Below are 16,720 nucleotides of genomic sequence, written 5' to 3' on the forward strand. Positions count from 1 at the left end.
TAAAGATTTCTGTTATCACCATTTTATGTTTGTTATTATCCTGACACTTCTAATCTATGCTGTAATATAAGAAGATAAACATAGGATAATAATTCAAAAAAGAGAAATAAAATTATTATTACAGATGGCATGATTATGTATACACAAAATATAAAAGGAATCTATGGGTAAATTATTAAAATTAAAACAAGTTTGGTGGTGCAACTGGATATAAAGTTAACATACCAAAAAAAGTTAACATACAAAAATGAGTTGTAACAAGCCAGGTGCTGGTGGCTCATGCCTGTAGTCCAAGCTACTCAGGAGGCAGAGATCAGGAGGATCACAGTTCAAAGTAAGCCTGGGCAAATAGTTCCGCAAAACTCTATCTTGAAAAAAAAATTAAAGGGCTGGTGGAGTGGCTTAAAGTGAAAAGGGAAAAAATGAGATATAACAAAAAGGTAAAATGAACTTTAAAAAGTATCTTTTGCAATAATATAAAAATAGGTAAAATTTTATGGTGAAAATCATAAAGCATTTTGAAATCTATTGAAGAAGGTCTAAATAAATGATCATCTATAGTAAGCTCCTGCATAGAAGGCTTTTTATCATAAAAGTGTCAGTTCCCCTCAAAATGATCTACAGATTTAGAACAATGCAAATACAAAAATGTTCTTACGGAATTTGATGATCCATTTCTAAAATGAAATAAAAGTGCCAGGGGTCAGGAAGAACCAAGACTCTTTGAGAAAAGGGGAAGGAACTTGCCCTACCAGTTATCCATTTTATTACAAAGTGATTGTAATTAGCAGTGTGGTTTTTGGCATAGGAATAAACACATGAACCACGGAAGGGAAGGGGGATATACTCACAGACAACCAGCAGACAGATGACAGAGTTGGTGTCATTTTCAGCACAAGGCAATTGTACATTCAATGCACCACAGAACAAATTCTAAGGGGAGTAAGGAAAAAAATATGAAAGGCAAAAGTAAAGCTCTAAAGATAGAATAAACCAGAGTATTTCCATAATCCTCAGGATAGGATGGAATTTTGTAAAGACTTTTCTCAACTTACAATTTTAAAGGAAAGTCGGTTATAGTAAAATTAAGAATTCCTGGAAAGCCATCATGAAAAAGAGTGAAAAGGCAAAAACCACGAAATGTGACAAGATATTTCAACATGTAAGTTCACAAAATAATAGTATTCAGAATATATTTTTTAAACTATTGAATCAATAAATAAGTTAATTAAAAAGTAGATAAATAAAAGTGAAGAAAATAAGAAAAACTGGACAAATAACAAACATCTTAAAAATTCAACTTCATTACCAATTAGAGAGACACAAATAAAAACTATAAGATTTCTGCATACACCAGTCAGTGTTGCAAATATCAAAGTCTAGCATGCTAAATACAGAAGAAAAGAACCCATGGGAAATGTGAGAGTATAAATTGGTATTACCATTTTGAAAAATAATTTTCACTTCATTCGTTAATTACAAGTAAACATAATTAGCGTATAGACAGTGCAACGGCAGTAATTCCTTTGTGATGAACTTTTTTCCTAGATCAATTCATGCACAAGATGTAGGAATTGTGCAGCACTGCTCACAAACGCTCCAAGCTCAAATCACCACAGAGGTTGATCAATGGCAGAATGTGTAAATAAAATGTGAGCACTGACCAGCAACAAAAATAAAGGAGTGACATCAACATGGATGAAAATTACAAAGACGACATCAACTAGTATGCACAGAAACAGGTGAGACTAAAATATCCATTTTGTAAGCGTGCAAACACTGGTGGTAAAGCTGTGAAGGAAAAGTAATGATAAACACGAATTTCAGAGCTGCTTCCTCTGGGGAGAAAGAAAGGGAATGGAACTGGGGAGAGCCACAGAAGGAAATCCTAAAACACTTTCAGTATTTGAGTTTGTAACTTGGCTGATGTGTAGAAAGGTTTTGTTTATTATTAAATGCTCGTATTTATATACGATACATTTCACTATGTTAAAAACATCAAATTTTAAGACTAATTAATCTTAGGGCTGGGGATATAACTTAAGTGCAAAGCCATGAGTTCAAACCCCAATTCTACCAAGAAAGAAAGAAGAGAGAGAGAGAGAAAGAGAGAGAGGGAGGGTGGGTGGGAGGGAGGGAAAAAGGAAGGAAGGAAGGAAGGAAGGAAAGAAGGAGGAAAGAAAGGGAGGGAGGGAGGAGAGAAAGAAAGAAGGAAGGAAGGGGAGAAAGAAAGAGAGGAAGAAAGAAAAGGAGAGAGGGAGGGAGGGAAGGGACAAAGAAAGAAGAAAGGAAGGACCAAAGCAAAAAGGAAAGGAAAGAAAGAAAAAGAGAGAAAGGAAGGAAGGAAGGAAGGAAGAATGGAAGGAAGAAAATAAACCTTTGTTTCTAGCCAAGTTGGAGTAACAGAGGTCAGGGTTTTTTTTAACTTGCTGAAACTTTTTAAAAAGACAGAACATGTGAAAGAACAGTTTCCAGGGCCTGAATATCAGACAGTGAAGGGCAGTGCCCCCTGAGGTGTATAAAAGTTCAGGAGAACAGACGTTGCTAGAGTGCACAGGACAGAGCATCAGAGAGAGAGGAGGCCTGGGGAGAGAGTCTCACAGATGTGCAGACTTCCCTTCAATAATTATTCAGAGTTCTGTGAGCACAGAGGAGGGAAGAGCCACCAGAAAAGATCACAGGGAAGAGTACCCAGCCATGGCGAAAGCTTTGCCAGGTGATGGTATTTATTGAGTGACTCCTGCTTGTCAGGCAAGTCAACACATCTTCGCAGTCACCTGTGAGAGAGCTAATGTCTTCATTTCACAGAAGAGGAAGCTGGGGTTCCAGGCAGTGATAGCACTTCCAGGATTACATGGCTAGTAAATGTCAGTGCCTGGATTCAAGATGAAATGTTCTGACCAAAACAGCAATGTCATTTGCAGGTCACTGTGCTCTCTCTCCTTGTAACACAGCCTGTGACTGACAAGCCTCAAAGATTAGCTTGCCTTTCTTTACTTACTTGATGGAGAACTGCTTCCTTCCTTAACAAGTGTGTGCTTGAAACGTGACCCCAACACTTAAATGGATGTCATCAGTATCACTTACAAACAAGGCTTCCATTCACCCTTTAGTTCAAAGTCAGTTTTCTTCAGAAAAGTGTTATGGTTTTACTTGATTCATTGATTAAGTAAATGCTTACAGTGTGCCAAAGCAAATTTTGTAAAAAAAAAAAAAAAAGAGAGAAAGATATATGTATCTCATTTGGGGGGTTTAATGATTTTTTTTTCCTACAAAAATGTTTTCTAGCTTCAAGAATGTTAGAGAAGCTAGACAAGGTGGCAAATGTCTCCAATCCAAGCTACTCTGGAGGCTGAGGCGAGGAGGATTGTCAGTTCAATACCAGCCTGGGCTACACAGCAAGACTTGTCTCAAAATAAAATAAAAAGGGACTGGGGATGTTAGCTGAGTGTGGAGCACTTGCCTGCCTTACACAAGACCCTGACGAGGGGGAGGGAAAAGGAAGAGGAGAAAGAGGAAGTTAGTAGAATTCATATATCTTAATAAATCATATGAAATTCTGCATCACACAACATCTTATGCGTAAAAACCCCTAAAGACTCCACCAACATGTTGTTAGAACTAATAACTGAATTTGATAAAGTTGCAGCATACAAAATCAAACTACAAATCAGCTGTTAAGAAAACAACCCCATTTACAATAGCATATGTTCTTTAAAATATTTACAAGTAAATTTAACACACAAAATGAAAGATTCATACACTGAAAACTTGAAAGAAATTAAAGATAAAAATAAATGGAAAAAGCCGGGTGCCTGTGGCTCATGCCTGTAATCCTAGCTACCTGGGAGGCTGAGATCAGGAGGATCAAGATTTGAGATCAGACTGTGGAAATACTTCAAGAGATCCTATCTCAAAAAAAACCCCATAACACAAAAAGGGCTGGTGGAGTGGCTCAAGGTGTAATCCTTGAGTTCAAACCCTAGTACTGCAAAAAATAATAATAAAATAAAAAATAACCAGAGCAAAATTGATGAATTACAGGTATGGTTCAAGCAGTAGAGCACCAGCTTTGCAAGCATGAGTCCTGAGATCAAACTCTAGTCCTACCAAAATAAATAAATAAATAAAAATGAATGGAAAGATGTCTTATATACATGGATTGGAAGATTTAATATTGTTCAAATGTCCATACTACTCAAAGCCACTTACAGATTGAAAGGAATCCTGATAACATTCCAATAATAATTCCTATAGCACAGAAATAGAAAAAAAATCCTAAAATTTATAGGGTTAGGGCTACTAGAGTGACTGAAGCAGTAGAGTACCTGCCTAGTAAGCATGAAGTCCTGAGTTCAAATCTCAGTACTGCCAAAAATAAAAATATATAGGTTTAAAGAAAGATCAACAAAGAAAAGCCAGTTCATATTATCATCCATGCATGTGAACCCAGCACTTGGGAGGCAGAGGCAGGGGAGTCATGAGTTTGAGGCCAGCCTGAGCTAGTAAGACCCTGTCTCAAACAAACCACGGGTTTGAGATGTTGCTCAGTGGTAGAGCATTTGCCCAGCAAGCACAAGGCCCCAGAACCACAGGAAAAAAAAAAAAACAAAACATAAAGAATTACAAAGGATCCTGAATAGCCAAAACAATCTTGGGAAAGAAAAACAAAGTGGGAGGCCAAACACTCCCTGATTTCAAAATCTATATGTGCAAAGCTACAGTAATTGAAACAATTTTGTATTGCCATAAAGACAGACATATGGAGCAATCAAGCAGAACAGAGAACCTAGAAATAAACCCCACACATTTACAATCAACTGATCTTTAGCCAAAGACCAAAATGGGGGGAAAGGAGAATTTCGTCAGTGTTGGGGACACTGTATAATCACAAGCAAAAGAATGAAACTGGACCCTTTTCTTACATCACACACAAAATGGATTAAAAGTGTAAATGTAAACCCCAAATTGTAAGACACGTAAAAGAAAACATCAGAAGATCCATGACATTGTTCTGGGCAATAACTTCTTGAGTAGGATTCCAAAAATACATGCAACAACAGCAAAAAAAAAGGCAAATGAGTTTGCATCAAACTAAACACTTCTGCAGAACAAAGGAAACCACCTTGTGAAAAGGCAGCCTTTGGAGAAAATATTTGCAAATGCATTGGCTAAGGGTTTGGTATGCAAAATGCATAAGGAATTCCTACAACATAATAGCAAAAATCAGATCAGGCATAGCAGTGCATGCTTGTAATCCCAGCACTAAGCTACAAAGGGAGATCCTGTCTTTAAAAAAAAAAAAAATCACCAAAAAATAACCCAAAAGCAACATAGCCAGCTGCCCATGGGATTAAGCCTGTGAAACTGAGGCAAAATAAATCCATCCTTCCTTCATGCTGCTTCTCTCAGGTATTTGTCACAGTGACAAAAAGTTTGATTAACATCACCTTATACCTAACAGGATGGCCATTATAAAAAAAAAGGTAACAAATGTTGGTGAGTTTATACAGAAATTGGAATTCTTGAACATTGCGGGTGGGAAAGTAAGACGGTTGGCATTCAAAAATAAAGGCTCTCAAAAATAAAAAATATTTGGGCTTGGTGGTACATGCCGTGAGTTCAAGGCTAGCCTGGGCCAGCTTGAGCTACATAGTGAGATGTTATCTCAATTAAAAAAAAAAAATTAAAGCTGATAGAGTGGTTCAAGCCAGAAGAGCGCCTGCTTAGCAAGCATTCAAACCCCAATGCTGCCAAAACAAAAAGGAAAAAATTTAAAATATAGCTGCCTTATGATGCAGCAGAAAATGAAGTATTTTTCCAAAAAAGGCTTGATTTCTGAGTATTTTTCCATTTGTATGCCTGTATTTTTCTCCTTATTCATAAAAGCTAAGATGTAGAAACAACCTAAATGTCCATCAACAGATGAGTGGGTGAAGAAAATGTGCTGTATACACACAGTGAATTATTCAGTCTTAAAAAGAAGGAATCATTACAATACTGAACAACATGAAACTTGAGGACGCTATACAACGTGAAATAAGCCAAGTACAGAAAGAAGTACTAAGCAATATGTAGCTGTATTACTCTATTTTTTTTGCTACTGTGACAAAATACCTGACACAGACAACTTAAGGGAGGAAGGATTTACTTTGGCTCATGGTGTCAAGTGTTTCAGTCCAGAGGAGTCATTTGCTCAGATGTTCTTTCTGCTCAGTTATTTTGCGACAAGTGGGCAAGGTCAGAAGGAAAGAACTGCTCTTTGTCCCTTTTTTTATTTCTTTTTAGCAAATGTTGCAGTTTGTAAGCCTTAAGTGTAAATCTATAAATTCCTGGCTGCTGTTTCCCTTACCTCAGTTTCCCTGATCTAACCTGCCTCAGTCTATGGTTCCATTGATTCTGGACCTGTGGTGACACAAAGCACCATGGTGGCAAGAATATGTGGCAGAGACTGGTCACCTCCTGGTGGGGTGGAAACAGAAAGAAGAAGGGACAGATGACCAGGAACAACATTCAAAAGCAGTCCCCTAGTGATCTGCTTCCTCCAGCCAGGCCATACCTCCTAAAGTTTCCATTCCACCACCTCTAAAATAGTGCCATCAGCTGGGGACCAGGTGTTCAACACATGAGCCTTGTGGGATATTTCATATTGAAGCCATACAGAGGGACATCTAAAATGGCCAGATTCACAGACGCAGAAAGCCTGTTGGTAGTTGACAGAGGCTCTGGGCAGGGGAAAATTGGTATAAAGCTTCAGGTATGCCAGATGAATAAGTTCTAAAACTTTACTCCATCATATCCATAATTAATACTATTGTACTGCAAAGCTGTTAAAAGGGTAGATCTCCTGCAAAACGTTCTGACAACAATAAGGAATGAATTAACATCTAGGCAGTAGATTTTAAAAATGTTGAGTATAACTTCTTACAACGTGTCTGTATGTTGAACATTTTTCATTAAAATATTGGAAATAGGCTGGAGGTATGGCTCCAGAGACAGAGCAAGCCTAGCAAGCGCAAAGTCCTGAGTTCAAACCTCAGTAACACCCATAAATGAATAAATAAACAAATACAATGAAATATTGGAAAAACAAAGATACCAATGTTTCTCAAAGTGTGTTCTCTGGGCCAGCAACACCAGCAGAACCACCTGGAATCTTGTTTTAAAATGCAAATGGTTTTGCTAAGGTTGTAGCTCGGTGGTCAAGCATTTGCCTAGCACCGGCAAAGCCCTGGGTTTGATCCCCAGTACTGTTAAAAAATAACAATAATAAAATTTTTTTAAAATGCAAATGCTGAAGCCTCATCTTGACCAAGTGGACCAGAAGTTCTGGGGTGGGACCAGCAAGAAGCCTGCTGGTGGTTCCCACACGCCCTGAAGTTTAAGAATCTCTGCTCTATGCTTAGCATGGGTCTATCCCAGAAAGTCAGTAGTTCTCATCTGTCTGAATAAATAAATAAATAAATAAATAAATAAATAAAAGGCTTCTGCTCATCTCCTCTGAAAAATTCCCTTTTCTGTCTTGTTCAAGTTCATCTCTACTTTAAGCGGGAAGCTTTCCAAGCTTCCAGGAGCGAGTTTCAGTTTCTCCCATGGCCGGGAAAGAACTACTACCCCAGACTCCCACCCTCACCCAGGACAGGACACTCTTATTAGTTCTTAAAAGAAAAACAAATAAACACAGAAAACCAACATCAAAACTTCAAACCAACTCCCAAAACACTTGGTATGCATTTGTACGACATGTGAATAAACATGTGACATGCTTATTTTACTTTTAGAGCTCAAATTCTGCACTAAAAGAATTATAACATATATACAGTCGCCAGCAAAGATGCCAAACACATTTGTAGACACTGGAAGATAGTAAAACTTCTCCCACACCATGATTCTGCCTGCTATCATAGAAACACAAAGTTGAATGTAATCAATGGGAATATAATTGCTTGTCTTTAAAAACTCTTCATTATCACAGATCATATCCCCATGGTTCTCTAGACATCCATGGACCAGGTGAAAGCTGTGACCCATATTCCCGTGGTCACTTCCTTGTGGCATTCTGTGTTTCTAGCTTAGCTTTCCCTGGGAAGAAAAGCTGAAAACATTCTTGGTCCTGAGCCATGCTCCCATCTGGGATAAAGATTAAGAAAGAGGAAGGGAGCTTTTGTTCAGATTATAAATGCCAGATGCTGCTACGTTAATAGCCTTAGAGATCCCAGGGTGCTTACATCAAACCTTCCTCTCCAAAGAATGTGCTGGTAACCGTCAGAGGAGTGGCTTACTCCACTCACCAGCGCTTATTCTCAGATTGCCACTGACAGATTAAAGGGAAATCCCTCGACTTTAGTGTGGTTTTTCAGCCCTCACATGGAGCCATGTTTCCCAGATTGGAGACGTCCATAGTCAAGGGAATCATGAGAATTGCTACAGAGGTCACCGTGTGGGCTTTGAGCCAAGAGAAAATAAACCACCATCAATGAAAGGCAATTTAGAGTTAGTATTGACTTACAGAAAGTCACTCAGTTATTGTAAATAAAAGAAGTCTTTGATCGTTTTCCTTGCAAAATCTGAGGAAGAGTAAGTAGGTCAAAGCTGATATGAGAAAGTAGCAGAAAGAAACTTGAGTGAGTGACAACAGAAGAAAGAGCACAGAACAGAATGATCAAAGAAGAGAATGTTAGCAATAAAGAGAGAAAATATTGCAACAGAAGCAACTCAGTTTCTAACTGAATGTTTTTCTTCTCAGTAGTAATTTTGGGTACAGCCTCCAATGGGAAACTGGTTATGGAGTCTTAAGTATACTGGATCAGTAGTGCTGATTTTTTTTTTCCTTCGGTCTGGTTCATTATGGGTTTTCTTGCATTCGTTTTTAATTTAAAAGTATTCCATTAAAAAATTATCTGCCCCAACAAGAAAGAAAACAAACAAACAAAAATATTATCCGTCTGATTACTAGGGATTTTTTTCTCCAGTAAATTTTGTATCCAAGGTAAATGCCTCATTTATCTCACTCTAGTCTTGCTTCATGAGCAAACTTTTCTTTAAAATTTAATTGGGGGAGTCAGAACAGTGATGTAGAAACAGAGGTCTTTCTTCTTTTATTTGCTTATATTCAAAGTAACGGGGTTCATCATGACATTTTTGTATATGCACATAATGGACTTTGATCACATCCCCCATCACCCTCACCTTTCCTCTCTTCCCTCTCTCCCTAAACCCCTTCCTTTTCCCTAATCGTCCCCCTTCTACTTTCATGTTCTTTTGTTCCCTCTCCAGAGTCCACTTGTGAAAGAACACATGAGATATTTGTCTTTCTGAGTCTGGTTTATTCCACTTAACACAATGATCTCCAGTCCCATCCATCTGTAAATGACACAACAGGCATGTCATTGTGTATAATTGTATATACACCCACATTTTCTTTATCCATTCATTTGCTGATGGACACCTGGACTGATTCCATATCCTGACTATTGTGAATAGGTGCCGTGGTAAACATAGGAGGGCAGGTATCTCCATCGTGTACCCGTCTTGATTTCTCAGGTAGTTCATGTGGAAAGCCCAACCAAGTGTCTGAGTTCAATGAGTGCAGACTGTGAGTCTGAAGCCCTCTTGGGAAGCCATCTTCACAGGTGATGGGGTTAGAAGAATGCTTGTGTCTTAAAGAATTAGATATGAAGGCTAATTCTGGATCAAGTTCTTTTCTGGGTCAACGCTACACAGATACAATTCTCATGAGTGTCTCTTGCTCTGTCCCAGATACAAGGCCCTGGAATGAAACCAAAGACGCTTTCTTGTCCTACCAGCTCTGATGAGCAGGGCCAACCAGGAACACAACTACTCCCAGGTATAAATCGCAAAGTGAACCTGACAAGCTTCTCCCTGGGGCAATGTAAGAAGGTTTAGGAAAAACATGTTTTGAATGTTAACTGATCTGTTCGTGTGGGAAAGGATATATAGACCCGGGTCATTTTAAGTCCGGATCTGTAGACACTAGCAAGAAATTATAAAAATGAATTTGGCTAAAAAAAAAAAAAAGAAAAGAAAGAAAAAAAACCCTCGTGGAAGAAAGCTAGTGACAGATCTGAAAAAATGTGACTTGTATGTTATCTTCAAAGAAATGAGCAATGCAAATGTGGGTGATACTGAAATTTAGTAATATGGTCAATGAAACAGTTGTTATTGTTACCATTTGTTACTGGAGAACAGACAGAGACAGAACAGACAGACTAGCTTTTCACTTATGGCATCCTTTTTTATCCTCATAATCACCACGAATGGAAGATTTTACTGTCTTCATTTCTGTATCAAGGCAGCACTTGATCATGGAAAAAGAATCAAGCAAATCAAACAGCTTGTTAATCATAGTTGGCTCTAGGTTTTTAACCCTGGTCTGTCTGGTTCCAAACTCACTGTGATTTCCTCGTACCAGAGGTCAGCAAGCTACAGTATACATGCCAAACCTAGTATGACACTCCATGGCCTGCAAACTAAGACCGTTTTGTCCATTTTTAAATGGTCACTAAAAATAAAAAGAACAATACTGTTTTGCAACATGTGAAAATTACCTGAAATTGAAATTTCAGTATCCAAAAAAATAAAGTTGAATTCATCTGTACTATCTATGTCTGCTTTCATTCTACGTGAGAACTCAGTTGCTCCAGAGACCAAAGGGTCTGCAATCCTAAAATATTTAGAATTTGACCCTTTAAAGTTTATCATCCCCTTCCCTACACCATTTTGCATCTTAATTTGGTAATAGTGACTTTAAAATATCATTAAAAAATAATCCCAGTTTTAACAGGCTTTCCGTCCTCCACCTTCCCCTTCTCCCCAGGTGTAACCAGTATCCCTGAGCAATCCTTTCTCCTCCCTATAAAAATTAAATTTCCCAGGTTGCACCATGCTTCAAGGGAGATGTCATTCCTGCCTTAACTTCTAGTAACCCGATCGTGTCGTGCTCCTCATTAACTTAATTCCATTCCCCCATTTTACAGACGAGGAAAAGGAAAATCCAAACAAGAACATAGGTGTAGAGCACTGGCTTCTTGCTAAGTCATGGATTTCTACCATGACTGATTGTAGGAGCCGTGAGAAGCCAAGAGAGAGCACACTTAAGTAACAGTAAAAGGATGCTTTTCAAGCTATATGATTCTATGTATAAAGAATAACAAAATTATGGCAAAGTAGACACCACTACCATACACCACAAACAAAATAACAAGGCTATTGCAAAATCCTGTTTAAATGTCTGGTTTCCAAGAGCTACTTCCAATGAATTTCTGCTTGTGCATTTCCTTTGACAGTCACTCTGCTGACCTGGCATCCCAGCCATCATTATGCAAAATGTTCTGGGAATCCAGCAGTCAGTTCCCAGCATTCTAGGTCTAGCCCCCAAGCATTATTTATAATGCTAATACCATCACTATGAGCCAATCACATTCCACAATCCCCCTTAAACAGTGGAAGAAGGAAAGAGCTAGAGAGATGTCTATCCCAGGGACCTCACAGTTAGGGCTGACAGCAATGCTGCAGTCCCAAACTCTGCATAGCCTGTTTCTCCAGCTCTGGCTTTCTGACTCCCAGAGCAGCTTTCTTGGCATCTTCTGGAGCTTTCCAGTGGTCCCCTCCAGCTTGTGATGTTTTTATGACTTTTACCATCCACTGAAGGAATTCATTGAACTAATGTGAAATATTACTAACAGGGCTGGCAGAAGGCTCTTCCATGGGTAATGAGGTAGAGGTTTCTATGCCAAAATAAATTTTTGTAGGTAGAAAATCTTATTTCTTTGCCTGATATTTGCTGGTTTAATTTTTCCTTCCCAGTCTTTAGCCTTCATCAAGTTATCTTTTCATAAGGAAACTATTCCCAGCAATCTAAGTACACAAGTCACTTTCTGGAAACATAAGCTCTATTTCTCCCAGATTTCTGACATATTTAATATTTTCATGTAGCTGCCAAAGCCAAAGAGTTCCTAAAAATACATCATGCACCAATCTGGTTTTCAGACCAACTTGATATGACAGATAAGTTGAATTTTGACAAGCTGACTGAAAGGAGGTGACTTAAACCAAAAGCAGGCATAGTTTAAAACTGTCTTGTCTGTGTGGTTGTTGTTTTTTCTTTTTCTTTTCCCTCGATGTCTCCAAAAAAAAATAAATATGATTCTTGAGAGTGTCTACTTTGAAAATTGTTTTTTTCCTTCTTTGTTAGTCTCGTTGTGAGCGTAAGGGACTACAGAAGAACATTTTCCCAAAGCAAAGGAAGAGAAGAGCCAGTGAAAAACTGTAGCTGTTCTTAGCAACTTCACTCTTTTTCACATGCAGAGTCCTTGTTAAAGGCTTCCTTGATCTCAGAAAAATAAGTATCCATTAGTCCAGAACCAAGACCAGTGTGGGAAGTTATCTTTAATACTTATAATAATATATGACAGAAATGATTTAAGTAACTGGGTGGTGCAAGACCAAACCTTTAAAAGTCAAAACTCCTTTAGGAAGAAAAACAAGCTTTTAAAAAAAGACAAACCCCAGTGAGAGTAAAGATAACCCTTTAAAAATTGGGAAGGAGCTGAGTCAGACCCTGTCAGCAAACTTCACAGAGGCCTGGGGACTGGACGTGTAGCAACTCGAGTTTTTTCTTCTTTTAAACTTACACAGCAACTTTTATCCACAGATCTCCAAGTGTTCTGCAAAAGTAAAATTGTCTAACATTACATTGGAGGGGTAACATCAGGATATGACCATTGTCATTTTAAATCAGGGTTTCCCAACCTCTGTATTATTCACATTCTGATCTGGAGAATTTTTTTATGCTGGTTGCCAGCCAATGCAACCAAGGATGTTTAACAGCATTGCTGACTTCTAACCATCAGCTACACATTTTGGTTTGGGATGACCAAAAATGTCTCCAGATACTGCCATGTATCCTCTGAGGGGACAAAAAAAATAACCTCAACCTGAAAAACACTGCTCTATAGAAAGTCCTCAGATACAAAATAGTTGATAGACTTATACAGCAGCACCCAGCCAAAAAGCAGCTGCAAAACTAGAAGAAAATGGTGACTCCAGTGTCCCAGGCTTGTTGCCCATCCCATCACTGTTCTCTACCTCCATGGAAACTTGTCTCTCACAAGTTTCACCCGTGTCCCTCCTTTATTCTGAACTAGGACTTAGTCGTCAGTGTACATTCTCCCTCATGTTCTACTGAACGGTTGGCTGTGCTGTGCCTATATGATTTGTTTTATTCTCCTGGAGAGCTCTATGGGAATTCTGAGCCTGACTTGTCTCTCAAAGGGAGCAAGTCTGTATAGCATGAAATAGATTGGCAACAACCCTGTAATTACCCATGCAGGGTCATTTTTAACTTAAAGCCTTTATTAAGTGCAGAGCTGTTGGTGGGGCAGGATAAAGGTGGGACAAGGGAGTCGACAAGATTACTTCACCCAGCAGGGGGACACTTTTAGATTTTGTTATCCAGCTCCATTATATTTTTTTTCTTGTCCAGCATTTCTTGGAAATGGTTGCAACATGTACATTTTGTTAATTGATTTATTTAAACAGAACATTTCATTTGCATACAAATTTTTGATATGTCAGTGCTTGTCTCTTGATAAATTATAAAATGCCTGCCCCTCCCTCGTCTTTATTCACATCAGCATGTGAACTTGTTGATCCTTTCAATGAGTCACTGAAAGCAGGCACAGATTAACTTGAGCAGTGAACCACCTCCAGCATTTTGGGAATAGGGACAGGTGTAAAAAAAATTTTTTTTTTCGTATAGCCTAACAGAAAAAACTAATGCATATGCATAAATAATTACTCGATGAGGCAGAAAGCAATCAGTGCTTTAAAAAGAAACAGATGAAGCATGTGTTTTTCAGCATTCACGATTTTGGGCCCCATGATACTACAAAGAATTAGGTTTTCATCACAAGGGGGACAGGTGGTATGTAGCAGAAGGTGCCCTAAATTTAGGGTCAAAAAATGGGAGCTGAAACATGGTTCTTCCATTTTCTAACTGCATATATTTGAGTGTGTTACTTAACTTTTCTGAGCCTCTTTTCCTTGTACCTACAAGGAGATCCATAGTGCCTCAAAGGGAAGTTACACACAGCATGGCTTCTGCTAAGCCTTCAAACAAATATTATAATTTCTAGGGTTATTAATTAGTATGGCTATACTTTGTCCAATTCTTACCTTCACAGAGTCCTTTAATATAGTACCTGTAACCTACATAATAATACTATGATATAAGCATCATTATTCCCTTTTATAAAGAAACTGAAGCCCAGAGAGGGTAGTTGATTCGTCTAATGTTGTACACTTGTGTTCAACAGGCTCTATTGAACCTACTGGACACCAGGTTACTGAACACCAGCTTACTGAACTCAAAAGCATGCACAATTTCCATATCACCAGGCTACCATTTCACCATAGTCCCTATTTTATGTAAAAGGACAACATGTATGGTTGAACAAGCTGACATGGTACCTGCTCAAATATAGGAACTGATTTTTTAAAAATCAAGGAAAATAGTATCAATTTACCATATTTTAAAAACAAAAGAAAAAATAAATATAGGTTACTCTCAACAGAATTCTTTTCTTTTTAGTATTTTACTTAATGAATTATTTTTTTGATGGGTCTGGGATTTGAACTCATGGCTTCACACTTGCAAAACAAGTGCTCTACCACTTGAGCCACACCCCCAGTCCATTTTGCTTTGGTTATTTTAGAAATGGAGTATAGCAAACTATTTGCCTGAACTGGGCTAGAACCACGATCCTCCTGATCTCAGCCATGCGAGTAGCTAGGATTACAAGTGTGAGCCACCCGCACTCAGCTCAACAGAATTCTTTGTGTGTGTGTGTGTGTGTGTGTGTGGTACTCAGACTTGAGCTCAGGGCCTTCACCTTGAGCCACTCCTCCAGCCCTATTTTCGTGAAGGGTTTTCAAGATAGGGTCTCACAGAACTATTTGCTCAGGCTGGCTTTGAACCTTGATCCTCCTGATCTCTGCCTCCTAAGTAACTAGGATTACAGGTAAGTAACTAGGATTACAGGTGTGACCACTGGCGCCCAGCCAACAGAATTCTTAAGAAATGAAACAAAACTAACTTTGAATTTGAGACACACACAATAAAAACCAGACATGAGGATGCTTACAGAAATCCTACCCTTTCTTTGGGCTGGTGAGTCCCCACATGTGAGCAGAATAGGAACGTAAAACCTCAGGAGCTTTTCAAAGTTAATGTTTGGGCTCAGAACCCAGTAGCTGCTCTCCCAGGATGGAAAGAAAGAAAAGACCAGGTAATTACTGTATTCCAGAGTATGATAGAAGAGAAAGAATTAGTTAACTCTTCTCCAGAAATGAAAATACAAGACTAGAGTAGTGGCTCAAGTGGTAGAACACCTGCTTTGCAAGAGTGAAGTCATGAGTTCAAACCCCAGAACCACACAAAAAGAAAAAAAAGCAATGGAAATATTTTCTTTTTGACAGATGACAGCATGACAAATCAAGTGGAAATAATCTACTTTTATACTTCACATACAGAAACTTGTTCTTCTGGAAGAAACATGGAAACAGAGTCATGAAAACTACTGAAGATCACTTAAAAATTAAAGCAACTCTCTCACAAAGCTGCATATGTTTATCTTATTTAATTCTTAAGACATTAATGTGAAATACATGCTGTATCACTATTTTGTATGTGAGAAAATTGAGGTGCAATGAAGCCTGTATTTTTCCCAGGATGTCTCAAGAACTCATTTGTGTGGCTTTGTGATGAATATCTCCACCATGGGCGTGTACCCTCTGACCCCACGTGGGTCTGCTTTTTCCCTGAGCACACATTCACATCCCACTCAACATGTACTACATTTCTCTGCACATCTTGCCTCTTGCACACAGAGGAAGCACCAGCTGACACATCACCTAGCGCTGAAGGTAATTCTAGTAGCTCCATGACCTTTGAATTGATCAGCATTTCATAGTCAACTCTCAATTACCTATGAAAGGTTTGCACATCTCCTTGGCAATGATTGCCCGATACAGAGCAATTGTTCCCATTATGTAAGGAGAACCTCTCCTTGGCCTAATCAGAGACAGGAAGAATAATCAGAAGGGAAAAGAGGAAACATGGTAGCCTCCAAGGTCAAAGAGAAATTTGTTCTCTCTGGGTTTTGTATCACTGTCTTCCACTAAGATACATAATTGGGGTTACCTGAATCCCTAACCTTACAACTCTGCTGAAACCTGGGCATTAGCCTATTTTAATAGATGATGAAAATTATTCTCAAAGGTTAAGCAACTTGCCCCAGGCCATACAGCTAGTAGGTGCCAGAACCCTTCAACCTCACTCACCTTTGGTGAGGCACTCCCTTCCTAGTAAAACAAACAGCAGTATGAAATGAAGGGTAAATGCTCCTCTTTTAAAAGCATGATTAAATCAGTCAGAATTTTTGGCTCAATTATTGAGCCGTACACTTCATCAATGACCTAGGGTGAATGTTACACTTCATTCTTTTCCTTGTACCTAGTAGGTTGCAGGCCCCTGTCAATGTATGTGCTCATTGACCAAAGGATATGATTAGCTGAAGCACCATGGCCCTGCAAAGACAAGACCAAAATGGGAAAACATCCAGAAACATGAGTCATTGCAAGTCCAGCAGAAGAGACTTTTCCACTTCAGACCCAAGCTTAAATCTGTTACTTTGCTGAT

Source organism: Castor canadensis, chromosome 9, assembly GCF_047511655.1.
Source record: "Castor canadensis chromosome 9, mCasCan1.hap1v2, whole genome shotgun sequence".
Classification (NCBI taxonomy): Eukaryota; Metazoa; Chordata; class Mammalia; order Rodentia; family Castoridae; genus Castor; species Castor canadensis.